The sequence below is a fragment of the Gallus gallus genome, chromosome 4 (genome assembly GCF_016699485.2).
Source record: "Gallus gallus isolate bGalGal1 chromosome 4, bGalGal1.mat.broiler.GRCg7b, whole genome shotgun sequence".
In the NCBI taxonomy this organism is placed as follows: Eukaryota; Metazoa; Chordata; class Aves; order Galliformes; family Phasianidae; genus Gallus; species Gallus gallus.
The window spans coordinates 8,867,102-8,883,782 of NC_052535.1; positions in this window are offsets into that span (position 1 = coordinate 8,867,102).

Genomic DNA, 16,681 nt, shown 5'->3' on the forward strand with positions numbered 1-16,681 from the left:
GGTTGTTCTTTAGCTCTTCAGCATTGCCTCGTATCTCTGGGATTACTAATTAAACCATCACTCTCTGTATTTTCATGGTCACCGTGGGAGGCAGTTAAATGTTCTTGTGTAGTTCATGGCTGGTGATAACTTTCCAATTAATGATTATGCTCAAACACAGTACAGCAGTTAGCTGGCCTAACACATCGAGCAATCATTTCTATTTCTTACATTTTTCATTTAGTAAGAATTATTCTCGTATCCTTTGATGAAGAAATCACTTGTATGTTGTGAGATAAATTTTTATAGGCAAGTAAGTTTAAGAAAATCCTGCAATAGTATTTGATAGCTGTTACGGAAAACACGAGCATACGGTTTCAGGTTAAATACATCATGGATGCACTTAAAAAGTGGAATGAAATACAGCTGAAGACATTTACATGGGCTGCTCTGAAAGTAATGCCTTCCATTCTATTATGTTGGCCCATGATGTCATGTTGGTAGAATGGCAGTAGAGGTTGAACCTTCCCACCAGTATGCCATGACATGTTGTAGCTATGTGACAGATGGCAGCAGAGGGGCAGTCTGACAGAACGGATCTGGCATGGAAGTTCATACGAAGCAAAGGGGTGGAATCGAATTCCTCCATGTGGAAAAAAATGAACCCACTGACATTCACCAATACTTGCTGATTGTTTATAGAGACCAAACAGTGGATGCAGCACAGTAAGGTGATGGGTGGTGCGTTTCAGCAGTGCTAATGGCGACATGAAAGACAAGCCACGCTCCAGACAGCCAAGCACAGCTGTCACACCGCAAAGCAATGAGTGTCTCATCCATGTGAATCAGATAATAGTGGTGACTATGACAAAAAAAATGGTGTTTTGTAGCTGAGAATTTGGTCTATTAAACAGAGTTATTGTACTCTTTTTATCTGTTGTCTTTTCCATGGAAATAAATAGGAGGCATTACTTTCAGAGCAGCCTACTTATACTTTGAATTATTAATGCAAATATATAGCAAAATCTGTATGGGAATGACTGTTGATCTCCTGGTTATCATTAAACATTTTTTATGGGCAGCTACTTCTTGCTGAAAAGAACTTGTTCTTTAAAACCAAAACAGAGCACAAATGAATGTATCGAAATTATTAGTTTCGCTCAGTTCTAAGCTGCATGCTTCCTGACACTACTTTCACCCAATCTCTTCCCACTGTAAACCTCCAGACTCTTCTAGTTCAAAGTCAGAGGGCAAGAAAACTGCCTTTGGTGCACCCGTAAGACAGCACTGAGGCTTCTACGGAGAACCCCCCTCACTTGAAAAATGGGTGAGGTACACCCAGTCGGCATGCGTAGCATCTTCTCCAGCCGATACCCCAGCCGGTGCCGGGGGTTCGTTCCGCCCTGCGGAGGCACCAACCAGCCGAGGATCTGCGGGCACCCGCCCCGACACGGCCGTGCCAGGGGCTGCGGAGGCCGTTTGGCGCACGAGGCGGCCCGCAGAGCCACGAGCGGTGTGAGCGGCTCCGGCTGCCATCTGCTGGCTCCGCACCCGCGGCTCCGCTCCGGAGAGACGGCATTGTGCCACGCGTGAGCGCCGCGCCGCCGGCACACGCAGCGCCGCGACCTGACAGCCGCTCAGCCGTCTGTCTCAAGACTTTTCCCTGCCGACGAAGCCCTAAAGAGGGGGAGAAGTGTACCCCCGGTGCTTCACCGGCATTGATTCTCAGCAACGCGAATGTCACCGAAATCTGGAACTTTGAAAGCAAGAAATCTTTTTGCCTTATAAAACGGGAAGAAAGCAGTTAGTATTTACTGCAAGGAAATTTTACATGGAGCTTCATAACAAGCTTATAGTTTTCATGCTCCATTAGGTGATATAACTGTTGCATTAATGACTGTTAGTGAAAACAAATGACATCTTACAGTAATTTAGTATTAAAACACCCTTAAAATAGCTTAGAAATCAGGGTTAGCATTGCAAAAACGCACAAAATATCCAGTTTTCAGCACTATAGCAGAATTCTTTTATAATCATTGGCTTAAAATATGTCTTGACATTTCTGAGGAGTTTTTGTGCAGCACCTTTTTCTTAATATATCTTAGTGTTCAGGAAAGCTCCTGCTCTGATATCCCTAGAGTCCAAAGCCCTCCATTTAACCACAAAACAGGTATAGAATGCACAGACACGGTGCAAATCTCATCCTACCTTACCATCACTTTTATCACAATAAAATCATCTATTTTTTTTCTCAGAAATTGCCCTTTAGGTTTGTTACAACGCTTTGACATCAGTAGTGTTTTATATAAGATGCATTCCCTACACTATACATTCCTGGGGAAAAAACGAAGATAGGAAGGTCACTTTCTGAGGACGTATTCAGGGTTTTGATCATATTCTGAGTGTGTTATTAGCAAAGATACCTAAAGCCATACAAAAAACAAAACAAAACAAAACAAAAAACCATAAAGAATATAGTTCTTCATAAGCGTAAATACTTTGACCTTGGTGAAGACACTGTGAAGTTACAGCAGGAATATCTTTTTCCCAAGAAGATGAACCAGCTGTTGCTTGACTAAGACTGCAAATGGTCTTCTGAGCAAAGAGTACAAAAATGTTTTCATATTAAGGGAAATGGGATCATCTGTTTTATTTTTAGCCTGCTTGATATTATCACCAACATCTTTACAGCCTTCTAAACAGCTCCGGTAAGCTGGCACTCTCAAACCTGTGAACCACTGTGACAATCTTCAAAGAGTAGATACAAGAAAGAAGGTACCTTGAAGATGTGCATTTGTCACTTTTTATATGGATGCTTTTATACAGAGCCTTGAACCACTCGAAGGAGTCACTTCTACCTCCCCGCAGAACAGAAACTTCATGAGGATACAGATATTTAAGTCTTAACTTTCAGCTGTTGGAAAACAGAGAGGATTGATTATACAGGTACCTCATCTGCATAATTTCTCTCTTAAGCTTGCATAATTAATGTATTCAGCTTGCCATCATCAGCTTCATAAAAAAGGAACAAGTACAGAAAGATCATTTCTTGTAATTCTTCTATATACAAAATGACTACAGAGTTTTGCTGAATTCAGAATGGACTGCATGCTGTAACGAAATCAATCCAAAAGAGGAATATCTTGCAGCAAGACTATTTGAGCCTCAACTGGATCTTGTCACCTCCAGGGTGGCTCCCACTGCATTAGGTAGACATGGGGTAGATGATGCAGGGAGCATCAGCAGAGCTGGTTAAGAACCATCCAGTGCAGATGTTTCCTAACACTGTTATCATGATGCCTGAACAACAAGGGAAAGCCTTAGGAGCTGCACTGCAGGATCTTGCAAGGTGTTATCCCTCAATGAGCAACAGTGAGCGCGTTGTAGTGGGTGTGCCAGGAGCTCTCCTCATCCTGCAGGCCCCCACACGTTCCTGTGTTCCTTTGTCTCTTTTCCATATCCTATAGATTTTCTTCTTCCATTGTTATATTAGAATATATATTAATAATGTTTCATTCCCTACCAGTATGTCCATAATCATTTGTACACAGTATAATTTATTTCTGTCTTTCCCCTTCTTCTAGTAAATAAATTGAAAATATTTAATTATTTGATAAAAACAGAAAAACTGCTTACTAAACTTCCTCTGCAAGAATCAGATAACCATTTACAAGCAATAAACCATCTGCTGCTCACTACATTAAGTAAACCATATTATTTTGGAAGAAAAAAAATAGCAATAATGGGAAACCTGACAACAGTAATAAAACTTCCAAACTATTGATACCAGATTCCCTTGTTATTCGTTATTTGCTGGCTGGATAACAGACTTTGAAATAAAATTTCCTGTTGATTTTCCTAATGCCTTCAGGGAACATGAGCTGTATGCTTTTTTTGCCTGCATGTATTTTTTGACATTTATTGTGAGAAGAAAGCAGTCCCGCAGCACTGCAAATGGGCCTGACTTGCCATTGAGGAACACCAGTGGCAGAGGAGAGAAAAGCTCAAGTTCAAGCATACAGGAGGGCACTGGAGTGTAATCAAGGTAATGATGTGTTGTAGTATTCCACTGAGAAAAGGCATTTTATTATTTTGCTCTTCAGCATCTTCTTCTCTGTCATTCCGTGGTAAAATTTGCCTTACGGAAATATTTGAACATGGGCTTAAATATTAAAAGAGTCATTTTTGCCTTGCAGAGAGATCTGATGGGGTCACTCAGGATGTGCTGGCAAACAGGATGTCAGATTCATAAAATTGTAACAATTATTATTATGCCATCTTTATTTTCCTGTGTGATTCTCAATTCAAGCCTGTCTTTCACGTTGCCAAGCGAATGGTGACAGGCAAAGCTTTTCTTGAAGGCATTCTCAAGATGGCTTTTGCTTTGTCTTAGCATCTCTGCAAAGCTCTGCTATTATTAGGTCTTTCTAATGCCTCGGTTAAAGCCTCAGAGATTATTCTTCTACTTTATACTCCAATAGCCTCTTCATTCATGATGTTTAGTTAGACTAAATATTTGCCTGAAGGACAGGCTGTGCAGTGACTATGGAGATATTCCCAGCATGTGACTAGAGCCTTTTTGGGTTTTATTTAATTTTTTTTTTTTTTTTTTTTGCCTTAATATTGTGAACAGAAAAAGAGAAATAATAATCTGAAAGCTAAAAAGAGAAAATTCATGTAGGCTGCTTATACCTGTCAGACTAATCTAATGTCCAGACATTCCCTTCAGCCTTCAACATGTTTATCTGGGGGAATTCATTATGTGGAGCTTCCTGTACTGCTCTGTGAATGATGGGTGGATGAAACACCAGATTTAAGTGCATGGGGTTTAAATGTAGAGCTAGGATTTGTTGGTCCTTGCTGCAGTAACGTAGACACAACGTAGACACATAAGAAGGTAAAAGGATCTCTCTCCCTGTCTGTCTCCCCAGATTATACCCCTTTAACATTGAAAGAGATCAAGAAGATGGCGGTGGTGTTTCCTGTTGAGGTTTCCAGTACACCCCACCAGCACTCTCTTTGCTCTTAACCGGGAGCCTTTGTATCAGCAACTGCTTTTCCTCCAGTAATTTGTTTGTCAGGACTTTTCCTTTGCTCTTTCCACTTCACACAGCTCTGCTCTCTCTTATACGCAAAGGTAGCTTTATTTTTAAAGACCTTGGGAAACAAACATCATGTTTTCCTTTTCTTGTAAAAATGCACTTGAGCAACCTTAAACCCTGCAGATGGTGACAAGACGTGCTCTGATCAGGTGGAAGTAGATTTAAACTAATTATGGAGAACTGAAAGACTCTGTATCTGTGGTGCTGCCAGCTTTCACTTCTCTTTCTGCTGCAGCTACAAATTGTGTGAGATCAGCTCCAAAGAGAAGATCTGCTCTTCTGAAGTCTCGGTTATACTAAAACTCTGTATTTGTGTCTGAACTCTGGACATCTGCATTTCCTCCTCCTCACTCTTCCTCCTCCCAACCCATGGCACTTCCATGAGATGTCTCGGCAGCCCTCCAGCCAAACAGTCCATTTGTTCCCTCGAAGTGCAGAATTGTGCTCACAACACGTCCTTCTGCCAACAAAGAGCGACCACAGTTCTAGTGATAAAATCTGGGAACAGTCTTCTAATCTTTCTTTGTTTCAGGGGTTTCCAATAGTTACAGCGACCCTTTAAATGCTCTCATTTGTGATGGCAGCCAACAGCTGAGTGTTTCCTTAGGACCTGTCCTCCAAGTCCTTGTAAGAGCTATTTTCTTTCCAGGTCTGCACGAGGAGTCTGTCTTCTCTTCCACAGGCACTTCAGAATGACAGAAACCTGCTTTTCAAGCTCTTAGTGGACATTGTCCCTGGCCTAGGAGAACGATCAGAAATGCACCCTAATGGCTGCGAGTAGCACAGATATGTCTGAGACGCAGCCCTGCCCTTGGAGTGCTGCTACGTGTCCATCAGCAATTTCTCGTGTCACTGAGTTTTACTACTTTTGTTCCTCAGGCTTCTGTTTCATTTCCCAGAAGAATTCAGTCCAACAGCTGCAATACAAAGTTTTTTTTGTTTTGTTTTGTATTTTTTTCTGTAAGAAAACATCTCCTGCCATTTGTTTTCATTTATTTTATTATTCTCTGTGTGTGTGCGTGTGTGTGGTTTTGTGTTTTGTCTTTTCTAGGTCAGGGCAGTAGCAGCAGCAGACATTTCTGGCTATAAAACCTCTCTGCATGTGGTTAGTGCTGCAAGTCAGTGCTGTGAAAAGGTAAGAGAAACAGGAATTCTGCTAAGAACCAACTCCCATTTAATGGTCCCCATAGAGAAGGCCCTGTGCCTTACCTCGGGTAAAGCACAGTGATTTTAGTGCCTGCTTCCCCAGTCTTCAGAATGGATTCAGACTCCAATCCTCGTGGATTCTTGGGTCTGCTTTTAATTACTAGGGAGGTTAAAGGAGGCCATTCTATGATTCTATGATTCTATGAGCGTAAATGTGGCTGAAAACTTCTCCCTGGGTTAGGCTGACATGAGGACTGCTGCTGCCTGACTCCTCAGCTCATTTCTCCCTCCTCTCTCACTGTGACATTGGTCCCAGTTCCCCATTATTTGGGATGGGGACAGTTCTGCAGTTCACAAGTGGACACAGAAGCACAGAGGAGCAGCAGGAATGGCTTAAGAGATGGTCACTCCCACCTGCAGCACCTAGATCAAGTTTAAACACAGACCTAAGCCTTATTATTCCAGTATGACTTGACTTTTCACTATAGTTGCTCCAAGGCTTATCTCAGGATGATAACCTTCCATCGTACAAACTACCCATTTAACATCTTCTCGCTGCTTTGATGAAGGGGTGTAACTGTGCAGCCAACCTAAATTCATTTGAAAGAGTTAGAAAAAATATTGATTTCATTCATCTATCTATGGAACTACGAATACCAGTTCCATCTGTTATTTATAAACTCATTTTTTTCATTCTAAACTAAAGCACACACCATCGCTTTTGTTTAATGCTGGCTGCAAGCTTTACCCCATTCTCAGCATTTCCGCATCCTATCTTTTTAATAAACATCTACAATTCTACAACCATCTGTCTTTCTAAGGAAGCTCTTACACTTGTTTATGATCACCAGTTTTGTTGTATTGCTGCCTTCTCACACTGCATCATCATGGAATTCAACAGAATATTTTTCATGAAATGGATATTGAAAACTTCAATGTATTTGAATGTTATGCATATCAATATTTATAATTTCCTAGGGAAAAAAAGCTGTTTCGTTGTGGGTTTTTCTTTTTTGTTTGTTTGTTTATTTGTTTTAGGCAGAGTTTACTTTCATATCTCTACTTATTCATGGAAAACATGAAGATACAAAATAGTTCACGCTGAACATTTTGTTGAAAGCGCTCCTCCTAAAATCCTAAATTACATTATTTTACACAATGAAAAAATTTTACACAACCAGTCTGAAACTGGAAAAGGCAACAGAACGAAAGATTAATTTTGATATTTATGGTAAATAGCAATGTAAACAAACTGCTAATACATCTCTGATGGAGCTTTCAGGTAGGACAGCGACCTGTTCATAACTGCAATATACTCAGAAGGTAAAAGTTAATTCTTTTTGCTACTAAAATATCAGTGGAATCAAAACTTTCTAGGAATTGCGATGTGTTCTTTGATATTTTTCCAGTTTTGATCTCAAGAAAAGCGGTGCTTTTAAAACTTGCTATGCTTTTGATAGCATAGGCTCAGAGTTTCTTTGCATATTTTGTTTTATTCAACCGGAAGGTGTTTGGTCTGAGTTTGTTTTACATTCATTCAAATGCTTAAAAAACCTTTTAGACATCTGAGACTTTTTTTTTTTAAACTTACCATTTCCAAATAAAATACAGCTGAGATTTCCAAAAAGAACTCTTTACATGAATAACTTCATTTCAGATCAGTTATTGAGGTTACGGGCTGAAGTATTTCTAAGGAGCCTCTCCAGAAAAAAAAAAACAGCCACTTTTGCATAAATACTGAAGTCATCCTGCCACAAAAATGAATCTAAAAAGTCTTTGAGAGCTACTACTTTGAGTTGCCAAATGAACAGTACAATTCTGAATGGCAATTACTTTTGTAAATGAATGTTATAGATAATTACAGACTATATTGTCTATGTATTTTATCTAAATGCTGTCCAAGTATTTTGGAAGCTGGAAGCATTGTGTCTACATTTGTAAAGCCTTTTGTTGTGAGCCCTGGATATCAGCGTAGGTGGCCACTGAGGACGTCTTCAGACCTGACAGCCAGGCAGATACGCGGATGTTTTGGCTGAGGCCACTGACCAGCTGGCGCAGTGCTGAAGGATGCGCTGTCTGCCTTGAAGGATGTGAAAAGGCCACTGGCTGTCCACCCAGCTGGTGCCTGGTTTTCCAGGTACAAAATCTGATTAGAAACTCGTATTTTGCCAGGATTTGTCATAGAAAAGATTTCAAAGACAAGAGTGCTGTATACCGATTAAATGACGTCTTTCTAAAAATATCAAACCAGCAGACTTACTTTCCAAAGACTCGCACATCTACGCTCTTAGGATGCCAAAGCAGATAACTAGCTACATTCTCCTGTCATTTAAATGTTTAATTGATGTTCTATTTTAGGTTTGCTTAAAAAAAAGAGAGAGAGAGAGACAAAGGCAAGTCTATCTAGATCCAAAAATAGCAGTTCTGCTGACCTGCTTATCCATTTCTTCTTGTCTCATAAAAAATGCAACACAGGAGGAAAACAACATTTACTAATGCATTAGAGAACCTCGTAACTTTCTGGAAAGCATTTCAAAGGTTAATCAATGTGTTTAATTTTGGTTAGGCAGACTTATTTCTTTATTTCAGGAAGATGCCAGCTGGTAATTAGCCAGTCAATGCACTGTTAGACATGGAAAATACCTAAATGCATAAAATCAGGCGAAAATCTGTATAAAATATCACATACAAATGTATGAAATCGGAATAATAAGCAAGAAATTTCTAAAAACGTAATAAAATACATTTATCTGTACAGTTTATATAAGGTGTGGATGGCAATACCCTACATATGGGACTTCATTTGGCACAGACTCTGAACAGACGACGAATCTGTGTTTGTGTTCACAATCTCAGTTCTGCTTGAGAGCGAAACTGAGTGCAAATGGGCTGCAGTCAAGCTCTCCTATGCACTTGGACCCTACCTTCCCTGCACATGGCTTTGTACTGAAATGTTTTCTTTTTCTATTGTCATGCTTATTACTTCTGAGTAGTCATTTTCCAGAGGGAGGCCGGGGTGACCATGCAGGCAGGCTGATGATGACTGGCCTGGAGGCCATGCAGGTTTGGAAGACTGAGTGTCACACAGATTTTCTTCTGATAGTTTGCTGACTTTCCTGAGAATTTCTTCTATATTGAATTATCTTGATTAGAACTTCCTATGAAAGAAGCATTCATCAGAATTTCTCTGACGTATTCACGTCCATGAAGAATTTTGTTGCCTGAAGTAAAAAATCCTTTGGGCTTATAACTTCCCCTTTCCTTTCTACAGGAATGAAAATGATGGTCTGTGTCAATTAGAATGTATTTCTGCCTTAATACCACTTAAGGAAAGCATAAGTGCCTGGTTTTACTTGGAAAGTGGTTATGCTAATTATCTTAAATTTGCAAGAATTTGACTCAGTAGAAACAACTTGACATTTAGTTTGAAAGGTCTAAATGTTTCTGTACAGTTCAGGTAACAACCTTGCTGGTAAGATACTCTTTTTTTCTTTTTTTCTTTTTCTTTTTCTTTTTTTTTTTTCTTTTTTTCCCCAAATGACACTACAAATACAAAGAATTAATTTGCAAATGTTTACCTAAAATTAAATGACTTACTTTCAGGTCTATCAGCACAGCTCACACAGATCCTGCTTGCATACAATCCCAGGCAATGGAGTCTGCCACAGAAGTTGGGTTATTTGCTTTTCTTGAATCCTCCCTGGCTTTACACGCTTTCAAATCTTTTCTAATCCTTGCTGAAGGGCAGAGCTAATTAACCTGAGAACAGTGCTACGCTACTGCTTTTGCAAACTACGACGACATACCTGCACAACACCAAGCCCTGTCTGTAGATGTATCAAGTAGCTCAGGGAAAAAATATGTTTGAGGTGGCACAAAGCCACCTTTCTGTGACACACAAAGGATAGCTCTCCTGCTGCAAGGCAACAGAGCCACGCAGTTTGCTGCACTGTGCCTACAACATCTGATTGATAGCAAACATTACGAATTTATTTACTTCCATGCTTTATATTTACAAAAGCACACTAGTTCATCAAGACATTCATGGGCCCGTCTCATTGCTCTGCTTTTCCTTAGCAAGCAAAGTGACACCCAGCATCTCCTCTGTAGTCCAGTTCCCACTTTGCTTTGAAGCAAACTGATTTGCTTGAAAACCGCTTTGAAGCAATGCTTCCTCTGAAACTCTGCAAGTACAATGTGTTGACTGCTGGCTTCACTCTTCATTTTTTTAATTCCCGGAGTTAGAAACTGATGATTTAATGAAAATTTAAGCTTGATGGGTTGCAGCATGCTACACTCTTCCTCTTAGCTGTGAATCCAAGATAATCACTGTGATTTGGGCCCACTGAGCAGATCCATCAACTGCATAGCATGACAAGTTGCTGCTGGCTTTGCTTTTGGATATTAATTGAAATAGAGTGCTAACAGCCATTGCTGTGGGGTCTTTGTTTTCCTTTGTTTTCGTATTATACCTAAAAAAAAAAAAGATTCTTTTACTCCTCATCTAATGGTAGGGCAGAGCAGGAGCTGGGGACCCGCGTGGGGCAGGGGTCTGCTCCAGGACCAAGGCACCCAGGGGCTGTCCTGAGCTATGGGGTGGCCCCTGAGGGGCTGCTCAGGGCCAGTGTCATTATAACCCTCACGCTAGGAAGCCACGACTATGACCATCTGTCTTTCCAGATGCTACCGAGTTCACCTTTTCTGTTTCAGATTTTTAATTTACATCATTTTGGAAGTCATTCTGGGTGAGCTAAAGCATTCTCATGAACCAGTGCTATCCATCTACTTGTACACAGACTGTCACTGCACCTGGTTAAACGTAACCTGGAGTTGGGTAGCTAGTTACAAATACACATTTAAGTTTTCTGTTAGTGTTTTTAGAGGAAACCAAGTGACAAGCTGACTAAAGAATGAATCATTACCTGTTAATGGTGCAGACCTTACTCTGACCCAAAACAGCAGCATTTGAACATATGGTGTAACAACGATGTATTCCAAACCACAGTTCTCAGTAGCAGTTTGTAACAGAGTGGCATGACTACACCTGTCACTGTGAGTGCCACTAAGGAGCAGCAGTTTGCACATCTTTCACCACACATTATTAGTTCTATCTACTCATGGCATCTTTTGTCATTATTGTTGTTTGTTTGCTTGTTGGTTTGTTTGGCTTTGCAGTTTTTCATGTATTTAGGAAAAAAACAGTTCTCAGAACAATGGTAAAGAAAACTCTCTCATGTTACGTAGGGTTGCCCCATTATTCCCTACAGAATAAAAGAGCGTAACTTCCATCATTGCTGAAACGGGTACATCCACTAAAGCAATGCTGCTTGTTTTTATTAGTCATTACAATATAAAATATTCTCCTAAAATATATCTAATAATAGAAAGGGCGTATGATTGAGATTAATGTTAATTAAGAAAATTGTAAATGACCCAACAGCATGAAAGGGAAACATTTTACAAGACTAAAGTAGCAACAGAAAACCTGTTTTAGTAAATACCCAGGGTTCCATAGCTCCAAGTTCCCTGGCCAGCAGGCATGTGGCAAACAGGATTATGTTGATACTGTCAGGAAACTCCATTTCTCACAGCAGCTCATCTTCAGCACATTAAAATATGATAGAAACTGTATTTCTGTTATCTAAACCACTGATTGTTTGAGCTACAAGTGAGTAGATCACTCTATGCACGTTCTTTAATCCAAATCAACTACAGTCAGCCATTGTAAGAGAAAGGATATAAGGCTCAAGAGGCTTTTAATATTATCCAAAACATTTGTCCTCTGCTCCAGTATTCTTATCTTGCTTTTGAAAGGAGTCGACTCTATTTCTGCACCAAAGGCTGCTTTCAAGTGCATCACCAGGGCGGCATTGCCCGATGCTAACAAGCACTGGTGACAGCGGCTAGGCCTGTATCTAAAGGAGATTTGGCATCCTGTCTTGACTAAGGAGAGATAAAAGGGCATTTTCTAGATACGGTTGTACAAGAAGAAGCATCTTTTAGGAACCCAACACTACAAATTATATTACCAGTGGATAGTTGCAGTGATTGGGAAATGTAACCATTTTCTCCTCTTAAAAAATCCTCCTTTGAATATTACATCGTTCCATTTTATCTGGACTGAGATTAAAGAAGACTCTACATATGAAGTAAAAGAGATGGGAATCAATAATGCAGTTCTACCACAGGTAGGACTTCAAGAAATTGTTAAAACAAAAAGTGATTGTTGCAAAAGTGCCTGCAGAGCTTTGAAATGATTGGTATCTTCCCTGAAACAAGGAATTCGCCTTTAACCAATTCCCTCTGCGTGTAAGTAAAACAATATAACAGACTCAGTAGGAAGAGAGAATTATTTGCCATCAAATCACCAGCACTTCAGTTTTATTACCTCAAAGACAGAAATAGAAGGCTGTTTTGTAAACACGTTTCTTATGAAGATGGGTTTCTAATGAGCGACGGCAGGTTGTGATCAGATTTAATCTTACATAGAGTTTCTGCAAAATATATGCAGTGCTGTGGTGTTGAACAAAGCAGGACTTCTCTTTACAAGAGACAAGAGTTCTGTCCCAAGGAGGACACTCAGGGAAGCAGGCTGTGCTTTTAGAAAAACTCACAAGAAAGTATTTTTGATAGAGCAGTTAAGGATATGTTGTGCTGTAGGCCAAAAAAAAGAAGAAAAGAAGGAAAAAAAGCAAAGCAAACATCTTTAAAAAAAATAATAAACTGAGGGACTGCCAGTTCAGGAATGCAGCCGATTTTCCACCTCCACAAATGTCAAGAGGCGTATCGGTGTGACATACAGTCAGCCTCCTGAAGGTGGCATATGGTGGAGTTAATAAAGATACTGAATGTAACGTGAGGAAGAATTTAAACACTTTCAGTTTGCAGCCTAGAAGTTTTAAGACAGCAGCACTCCTTCTTGGGGCACAATACACGCTGTGTAGAACAGCTGTGCTTTGAGTGCACTGAGAATTGCAGGATTAGGCAGAACAGACTGCAACTCCGCATCCGTAGATTGGACCTACAGTACTTCGAGGAGTGGAAATAAAAACTGTGAAGACTGTAATGGGAGAAAACTCAAAGGAGCAGAATGTTCTGAAAAGCAGCACGACTGAAGAGTTCCCTCAGACTGAAAACATACAGCTGTACCCTGGCCTGCAAAGCCAAGAAATGAAGGCATCCAAAGGAGAGGGAATAGTTTCAGAAAGATTTCCTGGTTGTGGGGCATTATTGCTTTGGAAAATAAATGCCCTTCCCTCCAGGAATTCTGTAATAATAATCTGAAGCAGCAGCCTGGTGGATTCTGTGCAGTACACATCACAGCCTGGAAGAATATAGGATTCATATGCAAAGGTTTTTAAGAACAGGTCCATTGTGTAGGGACGATAGGAAGGAAAAAGGCATGCATTCCCTTCCCAGCTCTTTTTTTCTTCCTGTCCCAACTGTTTTTGCTTGCATTTCCACTTATTATTATTATTATTATTTTAATTTGCGCTATAAAAAAATGCCTTTGATAAAAATACACCAATATTAAATACTTCTCTCTTTTCAGTTTTGGTACACAACAGTTTTACGTGCTCCACGAGTTCATCTCTCACGTGGCTCATCAGTAGAAAACCACTCAAAGATAATAAAAATAAAAAGCAAAGGCATTCTTCATCTTCATAAAAAATATCCCAAGGAGTAAAGAAGTGGAACAAAGCCCTGCAATACATTCACAGCCAGGCTCTCCTGCAGTTTTGTTTTTTTTTTTCCAGAAGCACCAGCTGTTTTTTGCATGCTACCATAAGGGACATATTTGCAGATGCAGTTTATGGGAGTTTTGTTTATGCACTGGGTGGGGATTAACAGTTAATTTTAATTAACGTGGCAACACCAAGTTCAAAGAAGATGGGAAAATTGTAAATCTTCTCAGACCGCTGCTGCCGCCTGTGTCTGTGGATGCAGAAAAGGGCTGTACGGAATTTCCCACATCAACATTTTTACTGAGTTGTACACGCTGTAATCATTTCTCCTTCCCTATTTCACAAGGAACCTCCTGATTTAGCAGGTCTTTAATTACACTCTTGCGCCTTCCATTCTTTAGTGTGTCTTCACAGCATTTCTGTAAATCAGAGAAATACCGCCGTTGTCATTTCAGGTGACAGTTCATCAAGAAGAGCCTGTGACAGAGCAGGCACCTGACCACACAGGTCTGTTTTCTGAGCAACTGGCACCTGGGCAAAGCCAGCATTGACATAAAAGAACGGCACACCCATTTTCATGGAAACAAGTAAATGAATAGCAGGCAGCTTGGATTCAAAAATAAATCACGTCAAAGCAATCTAGGTTTCCCCCGTGATAGAATAACGAGCCTTGTGTAGACATGAATGTCGTACTTCTTGGCTAAAGCGGCGCCGTTGGCATCGTCAGTGCTCCTGCAGTGAAGCTGGGGAAACGAAACCTCCGACCCGGCTGAGGAACTGCTCAGAGAAATGGTTTGATTTGAAAATGGTTTTGGCCAAATGAAAGGTGTGAGCAGGTTTCTATCATGATCAGTCTTGGGCCTGAAGTTTAATAGATCTGCTCTGTGAATTTAACTTAGCTGACTATTCAATATGAATGTTAGCAAAAATTTTCTACTGAGAAGGACAGCTGAGCACCGGAGCAACTGCAGTGTTCAGTGGTGACTCTTGTCACAGTTTCCCAAGCACAAGTTCAACATTTCTTTTTGGGATAAGAGGGCGAATACAGTGATGAGGTCCCATTTTGGCTGATGCTATACAACCGCATGGTTTAGCGGTGAAACATTCGAGTGCTCCTTTCCATCCTGTTTCCACCTCCCCCTGAAAGCCATTGACTCTGTCAGGTCACACCCAGATCTGCCATAGAAACCAATGAATAGAGCAAAGCTGTCCTAGGAAAAGACTCTTCTTACTGGGTCAGTTTTTTGGTTGCATTGGTTGGCCTTGTTTATTTGCCTGTTTGTTTCTGGTGGGTTTTCTGTTTGTTTGTCTGTTTCTGTCACTGGCTTTCCTGTTCTTTCCCAGACTCAGCAGAAAGCTTGGGATAGAGGATGAGATGATTGGGGTGATTTTACAGTTTGGTTTCTGGCTGGGACTGCAAAACTGGGCTTCTGACCGATTCCATATCCAATATGGGAACAGTGTGACAGTCACACCCCGTGGCTGCCATTAACGCAGGGTACACACAGCCACAGAGCTCACAAATTCAGCCCAGTGTATGTCCTGCTGAGAAATTCTTTCTGCCATGTAGAAGTAGCAACCCAGACTGAGCCAATAACAGTAAGCTGAGCTAATTAGTTTAATGAGCTAATATGAAGTAGCTACATCAGAGTCTCACTTTGATGCTAATTCCCTCATGTACGGATTCCTTTTATGTCCCGGGCTGCTGTTCAAACCACTGGACCAATTTGCCAGCCTCTGTTAATTTAAGTCTGTTATTAATGAATGAGAAAGCGCATGGATCTGGTTGCAAGAGAAGGATACTTGTTTTATTTCATCCTGTCATAGCTTTTCCCTCAAGGTTTGTCTCACTGAGAGGGAAGTCTCACTACCAGGGAAGGACATAAATAGTGCAAAGTTTTTTCTGGAGCTTGTTGCTCAGCTGCTGTACACAGTCCCCTCAGGCTCTGCAGAGTTTTAATGCTTTCTGGTAAAAGCACTGACTTAAGGTCTTCTAAACAAAAGTCACCAAGATGCTTCCAGCCTGTCCCTGCGCTTTCATAGCAGGAGCCCTTCAGCCTGCTTGTCTCCCCCCTGCCCTTTTTTTAACCTAAATGTTCGGTTTACTTTTCTGAAGTGATTCCTATGTCCTACTGAGTCCTTCTACCTCACTCTTAACATTACAGGGTTTTGTTGGTTTTGTTGTTGTTTTTTTTTTTTTTCAGATTTCTTTTTTTCTCTTGCTATTCTTCTTGTTGAATACAGATTTTTCTGCCTCAGCTCTTGGTCTTACCTTTCTTACTGAGACAAACGTCTGTTACTGGGATCTGTACATTTTCTGTGTGGTCACAAGTCTGCGTATTATCTTTTGATAATGTAAATACACAGCTGAAGTCTTCTTTAAGAATGTGTCCATGGCTTTTTGATATCAACTGTAGAAAGAGCACCTGTGAGCCCATTGTCCGCCAGAAAAGAGCCTTTGAAAAGGTACTTTCTACTATTCATCATTTTAGAAGTTTAATAAGGTGCATTTTATCAAATATCACTGTATTTTTTTCATATGGTTTTTGAGAATGTCTCACCATTTTTGTTTCCTAGATTCCAGATAATGTGAAAAGAAAACATTGCAGTTTTCTCTGGAATCATTCCATAGCAAATTCCAAATCCGTGTTTTCTGCAGGAGTGGTGCAGTGTTTTCATGACTGCACTATTCACTTTTCACAACCAGACTGCTGACGGCACCAGAAGTGGAACGTATCCAGGGGAAGCACCAGCATAATACAAGGCTTA